Genomic DNA, 10,532 nt, shown 5'->3' on the forward strand with positions numbered 1-10,532 from the left:
TTCCTTGGTTTTGCTTCCCTAGAGAACCCAGCCTAAGACATTTGATGGTGAGAGTGGTCCAGAGAAACAGAATCATAAGGATGAGTTTTCTAAATCAGTTGTCCAGTCTGACTAATCTTAAAGATGCTGATGACTCTGCCTCCAGTAGTAAAGAGGGTGCTGCTAATCCATGGTGTGAGGTGGCAGTATTAATATGCAAATGTCATCACCAATAGGTCAAGTATTGGTGAGAAGCGAGGCCCTGAGTGATCATATGTTTGATAGTTTTCTTCAATTATGTCAGAATGAGAAGTATAGGGAAGCTGCTTGGTTGGTCCTACTTTCTCAGAAAAGTGAAAGAAATAGATGAGCTCAGGGCTTCTGAGTCACAGCTCAAGCACCTCATCAAAGACCTCAAAGTTGCCAATTTGAGGCCTCAAAGAAAACCTACAGTCTTATAGTAAGAGTGGCTGAGTTACAAAGCCAACTGAATTCCCAGACTCAAGTGGTATCTGATGTTAAGGTGATTGGGAAGAATGGGGTCCTGAAACTTGGGATGGGGACCTATGGGCAGATAATCAGGAAGCTGGGGACAATGAGCCCCTAAATTCCATTGAATCCCTACCGAAAACAGAAGCAGCCCTCTTCCTCCCATCTGAAGAGACTATTTCATCTTTGTCTGCTAAGCCACCCTGCCCAGTAAAACCATTATCCCTTCCACCACCATCTGATGAGATTAACCCAGATGTGCCTGAAGCGTTTTTTTTTTTAATTTTTCCTGATGAGTGACTTTTTTATATTATCGTTCCTCTATGCAAACTTCTTCAAACCCACTCAGTTCTGTTTTCGGGTGGAAAAAAAAGGAAGCAGCAATGGTTTAAAATAAAGTAAAAAACTTTCAGAATACTTAAGTGTAGATCTTCCAAGAAAATCTAAAAGGTTGGTTTTTCCTTAAAGTCCAGTTTTCTAGTTTATTGGAATTCTAGTGTTTAAGGGCAAAAGGTGATGAATAAACTAAACAAACACTCTTCTGCATACAGTACCTGCCACCTGCCGTATCTGTAGGCCATTTTACTTTTCTCTTGCCCTTTTGTCCTACAAACCTCAAAGCTCGTGTTGCCATTTCTGTTTGACTGACTTTTGCATGGTAAGTTGGCAACATTTATATTTACGTTCCCTGACACAAATTATTCTTCCGAGGCAGAGCCATTTAAGCATGCCCCCCTCCTTTTGGTCTTCAAATATTTGTCGTTTCAAATGATGATAAATCAAAGTAGTGTCAGCAATTTTTCTGATAAGCTTTAATGCTCTTTAATAACTTGCAAGGGAAGAATAAAAATATGGAATGCTTCACGAATTTGCGCGTCGTCTTTGTGCAGGGGCCATCGTTATCTTCTCTGTCTCCTTACAAGTTTAGTATACGGGCTGCCAAAGCGAGCACTGTGCCTTGAGAGTCTTTGTCTGAGATATCACCTGAGGCGGTGCCTGGGGCATTGTCTGGGACATCACCTGAGGTAGATGGCCTACAAGGCATTGCTGAAAGTTCCCGAGACTCACCCCTACCATCCATTTTTGCTTCCGGATCCATACATAGCCATAAGTCCCAGTGATCCCCAAAGGTGAAGTACAAAGTGTGATCCAGAAGGAGGTATGCTACACTCCAAAAGAACGACTTTCCTTTTCTAATGTGTACAAACAGAAGCCTGGGGAATATGTGTGGGAATGGCTATTAAGGGTGTGGGAAAATGGTGCAAGGAATATAAAGTGCCATCAGCCTGACTTTATTGACATGGGCCCACTAAGCACAGATTCTTCATTCAGTGTTTCAGCTCCGGAGGCTAGGAAAGGATCCAATAGTATATTTGGTTGGTTTGTTGAAGCATGGATTATGCAGTGGCCAACACTAAATCAAGCTGAAGTACCAGACCTGCCTTGGTATGTTGTAGAAGAAAGTATCAAAAGGCCTCGGGAAGTTGGCGTATTAGAGTGGATTTATCAGGTTAGACCCACAGATCCACACATGGAGTGCCAGAGGACATACCTCTTACCACAATGGTGAGGAACAAATTTGTGAAGGGAACCCCAGCATCCTTGCAGACAGTTGTGATTACTATATTATGTAAGTCAGATTTGACAGTGGGAAGTACACTACCTCAATTAAGACACCTATCTTCAATGGGGCTGATTGGACCCCATGGTGGTAGGGGCAGAGCGGCAGTACTCAATCGAGAAAGACAAGGTGGGCATAGTTACCGTAATGAAGAGTGTGGTCAAAGCAGTAATCAGTATAGTCTGACTTATATAGACTTGTGGCATTGGCTACTTGGTTATTTCACTCCCTAGGAGTGAAATAGGTAGGAAATCTACTAAATATTTACTTAACGTGTACAAGTGGAAGAGTTCTAGGTCAACTGAATGGCAGTCTAACTCCAATTGCCAGAAGAGAGTGTCATAGCCCCCAATCAGTTACCAGAATTGACCTAGTTTACAGACCCAGAACCTCTTGAATGAAGGGGCGGGGCTCAGTTCCCTTAAGGAAGGACCCCGCTACACTGCAAAAACTGTATGCTGCTAAGACACTGCAATACAGGAGATCCCTTATGGGGTCTCTTAGTACTAGCATGCTCTGTGATTAAAGTCAATAGGAAACTACAGCAACTTGATTCCTAGATAACTACTAATGGTCCAGACCCTTCAGAAATGAAGGTTTGGGTCACCCCACCAGGCAAAGAACCATGACCAGATGAGGTGCTTGCTGAGGGTAAAGAGAATACAGAATGAGCGGTGGAAGAAGGCAGTTAGTTCCTAATACCAGTTATGACCACATTATGGAAGTGAGGACTGTAACAGTTATGACCATTTCTTCCTTGTACGTGTGCATTAAATATTTTTGCTTTCTTCTCCTATAGCAGATAAGATATAAATGAGGCCAGTGTGTTTCCGTTACACATACGTTAGTTGTATCATGTTAGGCACAGGTATGACTTTGTAATTGTCTTTATTCAGAGATTGTGTATAGTTGGAGGAGATGTGAAGAGGTGCCAAGTTGACAAGGGGTGTGTACTGTGATGGTTTAGGTTGTGTGTCCACTTGGCTGGGCCATAATTCTCAGTGGTTTGGCAGTTACGTAATAATGTAGTTTGGTAGTTACATAAGGATGTAATTTGGTAGTTATGTAATGATGTAGTCATCCTCCATGATGTGATCTGATGTGATCAGCAATTCAGTTGTAAAGGGAGTTTCCTAGGGGGTGCGGCCTGCATCCAATGTATGTATGGATGTTCTGGAAAAGCTTGTTTGCTTTCTCTGGATCCTGCATCTGGCTTATCATTGTCTGACCTCCAGTTTTTGGGACCTGAGCCAGCTGCCTGCTGGCCTACATGCTGATCTTGGGATTGGTTGGCCTCCGCAGCTGGTGAGCCAGGGGCCTGCCATCTGACTTTCTGATTTGGCTTCGTCAGCCCCAGTATCTGTGTGTGTCTGGAGGAGCCTCCTGCCTAATGCCTGACCCATGGACTTGGGACTTGCCAGCCTCTACAACCGTGCGAGCCATTTCCCTAAGATAGCTCTCTCTCTCTCTCTCTCCCTATGTATATATATTTCACTGGTTTTCCTTCTCTAGAGAACCCACCTAAAACATAATGAATTTTCAAATATGGGTGTTGTTGTTGTTGTTGTTAGGTGCCGTCAAGTCGGTTCCGACTCATAGAGACCCCACGTACAACAAAATGAAACCCTGCCTGGTCATGTGCCATTCTCACAATCCTTGGTATATCTGAGCCCATTGTTGCAGCCACCCTGGCAATCAATCTTGTGGAAGGTCTTCCTCTTTTTTTTGTTGACCCTCTACTTTACCAAGCATAATGAACCTTCTGTTTATGCAAAAAGAGCGAGAAAGATTTGACGTATTTAGAAATGTTCAAAGTTGGGTATTGGTGTAATGTATTTATAACAAACGAAAATGCTCACTCAGCATCTGGATCCTTACAGGAGTCTTTTGTGAAATTTGTTTTTGCCAGCTTGGGTATTGGTTGAACAAATAACACTATGGACAATACTGGAGCAAAATTGCTCCATCTAATCGTTCTGATCAGGGCCACAATAGATGGGCCCTGATAGAATGGGAGAAAAATGCAGAACAGAACTCAAACTCTTAAACAGTCCTGACTTACCAGGCCAGTTGAGACTAGAGGACTCCCTGAGACTGTCGGCCCAAGATACTCTTTAAGCCTTGAATAGAAGCTATCCCCTGCAGTCACTTTACCAAAATAACGGATTGGCACAGAAAATAAGCGACAGTTCCCTTGAGTATGGAGCTCCATTAAAAAACCATCTATATGAGACCAAAGGTCAACAATTACTCCAAAGCATAGGTGAGAAGATAAGAGGGAAGGGAAACTAGAGTACAGGAAATTGAAAAACCAGAACAGAATTAGAAAGAATGTTGATGCATTGTGAAAACTGTAACTAATGTCACTGAAAAAATTGTGTAGAAATTTTCAAACGGAAACCTACTTTACTGTGTAAATTTTTACTGAAAAAAAAATAAGATATTATTTTCTAAAAAGTGGTCCATCTATAACAGGTATGCAGGGATCGCTCTGGACCGGTATTGGCCATTCTGAATCGGACAATCATATAGCCTACTATGCTGGGAATGACAACTCGAAGAGGAATGGTGTTCCATTCATCGTCAAAAACAGCATTTAAAGATCTATCCCGAAGTCCAACACTGTCAGTGATAGGATAATATCCACACGCCTACGGGGAAGACCAGTTAATACAACTATTATTCAAATTTATGCACCAACAACTAGGGCCAAAGATCAAGAAATAGAAGGTTTTTATCAGCTGCTACAGTCTGAAATTGATCGAACATGCAATCAAGATGCATTGATAATTACTGGCGCTTGGCTTGCAAAAGTTGGAAACAAAGAAGAAGGCTCAGTAGTTGGAAAATATGGCCTTGGTAATAGAAACAATGCCGGAGATCGAATGATAGAATTTTGGGAGACCAACGACTTCTTCATTGCCAATACCTTCTTTCACCAACATAAACGGTGACTATACACATGGACCTCACCAGATGGAACACACAGAAATCAGATTGACTACATCCGTGGAAAGAGGCAATGGAAAAGCTCAATATCATCAGTCAGAACAAGGCCAGGGGCCGACTGTGGAACAGACCATCAATTGCTCATATGCAAGTTCAAGCTGAAATTGAAGAAAATCAGAGCAAGTCCACAAGAGCCAAAATATGACCTTGAGTGTATCCCACCTGAAATTAGAGACCATCTGAAGAATAGGCTTGACACATTGAACACTAGTGACCGAAGACCAGATGAGTTGTGGAATGACATTAAGGACATCATCCATGAAGAAAGCAAGAGGTCACTGAAAAGACAGGAAAGAAAGACAAGACCACGATGGATGTCAGAGGAGACTCTGAAACTTGGTCTCGAAAGTCGAGCAGCTAAAGCAAAAGGAAGAATTGATGAAGTAAAAGAACTGAACAGAAGATTTCAAAGGGCCTCTCAAGAACACAAAGTAAAGTATTACAGTGACATGCGCAAAGAGGGGGTGATGGAAAACCAAAAGGGAAGAACACGCTCAGTGTTTCTCAAGCTGAAAGAACTGAAGAAAAAATTCAAGCCTCAAGTTGCAATAGTGAAGGATTCCATGGGAAAATATTAAACGACCCAGGAAGCATCAAAAGAAGATGGAAGGAATACACAGAGTCATTATACCGAAAAGAATTAGTCGATATTCAACCATTTCAAGAGGTGGCATATAAACAGGAATCGATGGTACTGAAGGAGGAAGTCCAAGCTGCTCTGAAGGCACTGGCGAAAAACAAGGCTCCAAGAATTCATGGAATATCAATTGAGATGTTTAAACAAACAGATGCAGCGCTGAAGGTGCTCACTCATCTATGCCAAGAAATATGGAAGACAGCTTCCTGGCCAACTGACTGGAAGAGATCCATATTTATGCCTATTCCCAAGAAAGGTGATCCAACCGAATGTGGAAATTATAAAACAATATCATTAATATCACAAGCAAGCAAAATTCTGCTGAAGATCATTCAAAAATGGCTGCAGTAATATGTCGACAAGGAACTGCCAGAAATTCAGGCTGGTTTCAGAAGAGGACGTGGAACCAGGGATATCATTGCTGACGTCAGATGGATCCTGGCTGAAAGCAGAGAATACCAGAAGGATGTCTACCTGTGTTTTATTGACTATGCAAAGGCATTCGACTGTGTGGATCATAACAAACTATGGATAACACTGCGAAGAATGGGAATTCCAGAACACTTAGTTGTGCTCATGAGGAACCTTTACATACATCAACAGGCAGTTGTTTGGACAGAACAAGGGGATACTGATTGGTTTAAAGTCAGGAAAGGTGTGTGTCAGGGTTGTATTCTTTCACCATACCTATTCAATCTGTATGCTGAACAAATAATACGAGAAGCTGGACTATATGAAGAAGAATGGGGCATTAGGATTGGAGGAAGACTGATGAACAACCTGCGTTATGCAGATGACACAACCTTGCTTGCTGGAAGTGAAGAAGACTTGAAGCACTTACTAATGAAGATCAAAGATGACAGCCTTCAGTATAGATTGCACCTCAACATAAATAAAATAAAAATCCTCACAACTGTATGAATGAGCAACATCATGATAAATGGAGAAAAGATTCAAGTTGTCAAGAATTTCATTTTACTTGGATCCACAATCAACAGCCATGGAAGCAGCAGTCAAGAAATCAAAAGATGCGTTGCATTGGGCAAATCTGCAAAGGAACTCTTTAAAGTGTTGAAGAGCAAAGATATCACTCTGAAGACTAAGGTGCGCCTGACCCAAGCCATGGTATTTTCAATCACATCATATGCATATGAAAGCTGGACAATGAATAAGGAAGACCGAAGAAGAGTTGACGCCTTTCAATTGTGGTGTTGGCGAAGAATATTGAATATACCATGGACTGGCAAAAGAACGAACAAATCTGTCTTAGAAGAAGTACAGCCAGAATGCTCCTTAGAGGCAAGGATGGCGAGACTGCATCTTACATATTTTGGACATGTTGTCAGGAGGGATCAGTCTCTGGAGAAGGACATCATGCTTGGCAGAGTACAGGGTCAGCGGAAAAGAGGAAGACCCTCAACGAGGTGGATTGACACAGCGGCTGCAACAATGACCTCAAGCATAACAATGATTGTAAGGATGGCTTAAGACCGGGCAGTGTTTCCTTCTGTTGTGCATAGGGTCGCTATGAGTCGGAACCGACTCAGTGGCACCTAACAACAACAACAACAATGACCTTACACGCAAAAAACCCTGAAGAATCCACAAGAAAACTACTGGAACAAATAGAAGAGATATGCATACAATTATCAGTTAGATTCCTCTACACCAAAAAAGAGAATGTGCAAGAGGAAATCGATGAATCGATACAATTTACAATAGCGTCCAAGAAGATAAAATACTTAGGAATAAATCTAACCAGAGATGTGAAAGACCTATACAAAGAAAACTACAAGTCACTACTGCAAGAAACCAAAAGAGGCCTACGTAAGTGGAAAAACATACCTTGCTCATGAATGGGAAGACTCAACATTGTGAAAAGTTCTGTCCTACCCAAAGTGGTCTATAGATACAATGCAATCCAGATCCAAATTCCAATTGCATTTTTTCATGAGATGGAGAAACAAATCACCAACCTCAGATGGAAAGGGAAGAGGCCCTAGATAAGTAAAGCGTCACTGAAGAAGAAGATCAAAGTGGGAGGCCTCACACTACCTGATTTTTGAATCTGTTATACTGCCATCGTAGTCGAAACAGCCTGGTACTTGTACAACAACAGTTACATAGACCAATGGAACAGAATTGAGAATCCAGATGTAAAGTCAACCACATATAAGCAGCTGATGTTTGACAAAGGCCCCAAATCCGTTAGTTGGGGAAAAGACAATCTCTTTAACAAATGGTGCTGGCATAACTGGATATCCATCTGCAAAAAAATGAAACAAGACTCATACCTCACACTATGCACAGAATCTAACTCAAAATGCATCAAAGACCTAAATGCAAAATCTAAAATGATAAAGATCATGGAAGAGAAATAGGGATAACTGTAGGAGCGCTAATACCTGGCATAAACAGTACACAAAACGTCATTAACAATGCACAAACACCAGAAGAGAAACTAGATAGCTGGGAGGTCCTAAAAATCAAACACTTATGCTCATCCAAAGACTTCACCAAGGGAGTAAAGGGAAAACCTATCCACTGGGAAAAAGTTTTTGGCTATGACAAATCTGATCAGGGTCTAATCTCTAAAATCTGCAAGATACTATAAAACCTCAAAGACAAAAAGACAAATAATGCAATTAAAAAATGGGCAAAGAATATGAGGAGGCAGTTTACCAAAGAAGAATTCAGGCGGCTAACAGAAACATGAGGAAATGCTCATGATCATTAGCCATTAGGAAATGTAAATCAAAACTACAATGAGATATCATCTCACTCCAACAATGAGATACCATCTCACTCCAACAAGGCTAGCCTTAATCCAAAAAACACAAAATAATAAATGTTGGAGAGGTTGTGGAGAGGCTGGAACCTTTATACACTGCTGGTGGGGATGTACAATGGTACAACCACTTTGGAAATTGATTTGGCTCTTCCTTTCAAAGCTAGAAATAGAAGTACCGTACGATCCAGCAATCCCACTCCTTGGAATATATCCTAGAGAAATAAGAGCCCTCACACAAATAGATACATGCACAGTCATGTTCACTGCAGCACTGTTTATAATAGCAAAAAGATAGAAACAACATAGGTGTCCATGAACAGATGAATGGATGAACATATTACAGTATATTCACACAATGGAATACTACGCAACGATAAAGAACAACAATAAACCCTCGAAACATCTCATAACATGGAAGAATCTAGAAGCCATTATGCTCAGTAAAATTAGTCAGTCACAAAAGGACAAATATTGTATGGACCACTATTACGAGAACTCGAGAAAAGTTTTAAACACAAAAGAAAACATTCTTTGGTGTTTACAAGGGTTGGGAGGGAGGGAGAGCGGTATTCACTAACTAGATAGTAGACAAGAATTATTTTAGGTCAAAGGAAGGACAATACAGGGGAAGTCAGCACAACTGGACTAAGCTAAAAGCTAAGAAGTTTCCTGAACACAACCAGACACTTCGAGGGACAGTGTAGCAGGGGTGGGGATCTGGGGACCGTGGTTTCAGGGGACATCTAGGTCAATTGGTGTAACAAATTTTATTAAGAAAATGTTTTGGTCCCCACTTTGGTGAGTGGCATCTGGGGTCTTAAAAAGTAGCAAACAGAGATCTAAGAGGCATCAATGGGTCCCAACCCACCTGGAGCAAAGCAAAACTGAAGAACACCAAAGACACAAGGTAAATATGAGCCCAAGAGACAGAAAGGGCCACACAAAACAGAGACTCCATCAGCCTGAAACCAGAAGAACTAGATGATGTTCGGCTACCCCTAATGAGTGCCCTGACAGGGAACACAACAGAGAGTCCATGATGGAGCATGAGAAAAGTGGGGTGCAGAGCTCAAATTCTAGTAAAAAGACCAGACTTAATGGTCTGACTGAGACTGAAGGGATCCCAGAGGACATGGCCCCTGGACTCTCTGTTAGGCCCAAACTAAAACCACTCCTGAAGCCAACTCCTTGGACAAAGATTAGGCTGGATTAACCACCAAAAAACCCACTGCTGTTGAGTCGACACTGGATTATAAGACATAAAATGATCCTGGTGAGAAGTGTGCTTCTTAGCTCAAGTAGACACATGAGACTAAATGGGGAGCTCCTGTCTGGATGCGAGACGAGAAGGTAAAGGGGGATAGGAGCTGTTTGAATGGAAAGGAGCTGCTTGAATGGACAGGGGAAATACAGGGTGGAGAAGTGTTCTGTCACATTACAGGGAGAGCAACTAGGGTCACGCAACAATGTGTGTTTAAGCTTTTCTATGAGAAACTGACTTGAATGGTAACCTTTCACTTAAAGCTCAATTTAAAAAGTGTTCTGTCTAAAAGTGTGGTTTTTAGACCTTTTTTAGTGCCTCCATTTTGATGAACAGAGATTGTTGAGGTAGTCAAATTTACAATCTTTTCTTTAATGATTAATCTTTTTGTCTATTTTTTTAAAATCTTTTCTTATATTGAGATCACGAAACTACCAACTAAATTTATTTTAAGTTCCATTTCACATCTACGTTTTTAATCCACTTGGAAATCATTTGGTTATTGCGGAGGTAGGGATCAAAATTCACTGTTACCCTTACATGTTATTGAATTTTGTGCTATAATTGTTAAAACATATATAATGTTTTTAATATCTTTGATTTTTAAAATTCCAATTTGTTCTACTTTCTGTTTTTCTGATTTTTTAATATGCCAAATAAACTAAAATCTTTTAACGCTTCCAATACTTCGTCCATCATATCTGTAAATATATATGTATTTGTTATTCATTTTCCCTTCTATATT

General features: G+C 41.0%; 1 non-coding gene across 1 annotated transcript; it reads right to left on the reverse strand.

Moving 5' to 3' along the window:
• Nucleotides 1-1,313: 1,313 nt before the first annotated feature.
• LOC126074125 (U6 spliceosomal RNA) lies at nt 1,314-1,420 on the reverse strand. Its single transcript, XR_007516933.1, has one exon. It is a non-coding gene; the product is annotated as a U6 spliceosomal RNA (small nuclear RNA).
• Nucleotides 1,421-10,532: the final 9,112 nt, after the last annotated feature.

This window comes from Elephas maximus, chromosome 3, assembly GCF_024166365.1.
Source record: "Elephas maximus indicus isolate mEleMax1 chromosome 3, mEleMax1 primary haplotype, whole genome shotgun sequence".
Classification (NCBI taxonomy): Eukaryota; Metazoa; Chordata; class Mammalia; order Proboscidea; family Elephantidae; genus Elephas; species Elephas maximus.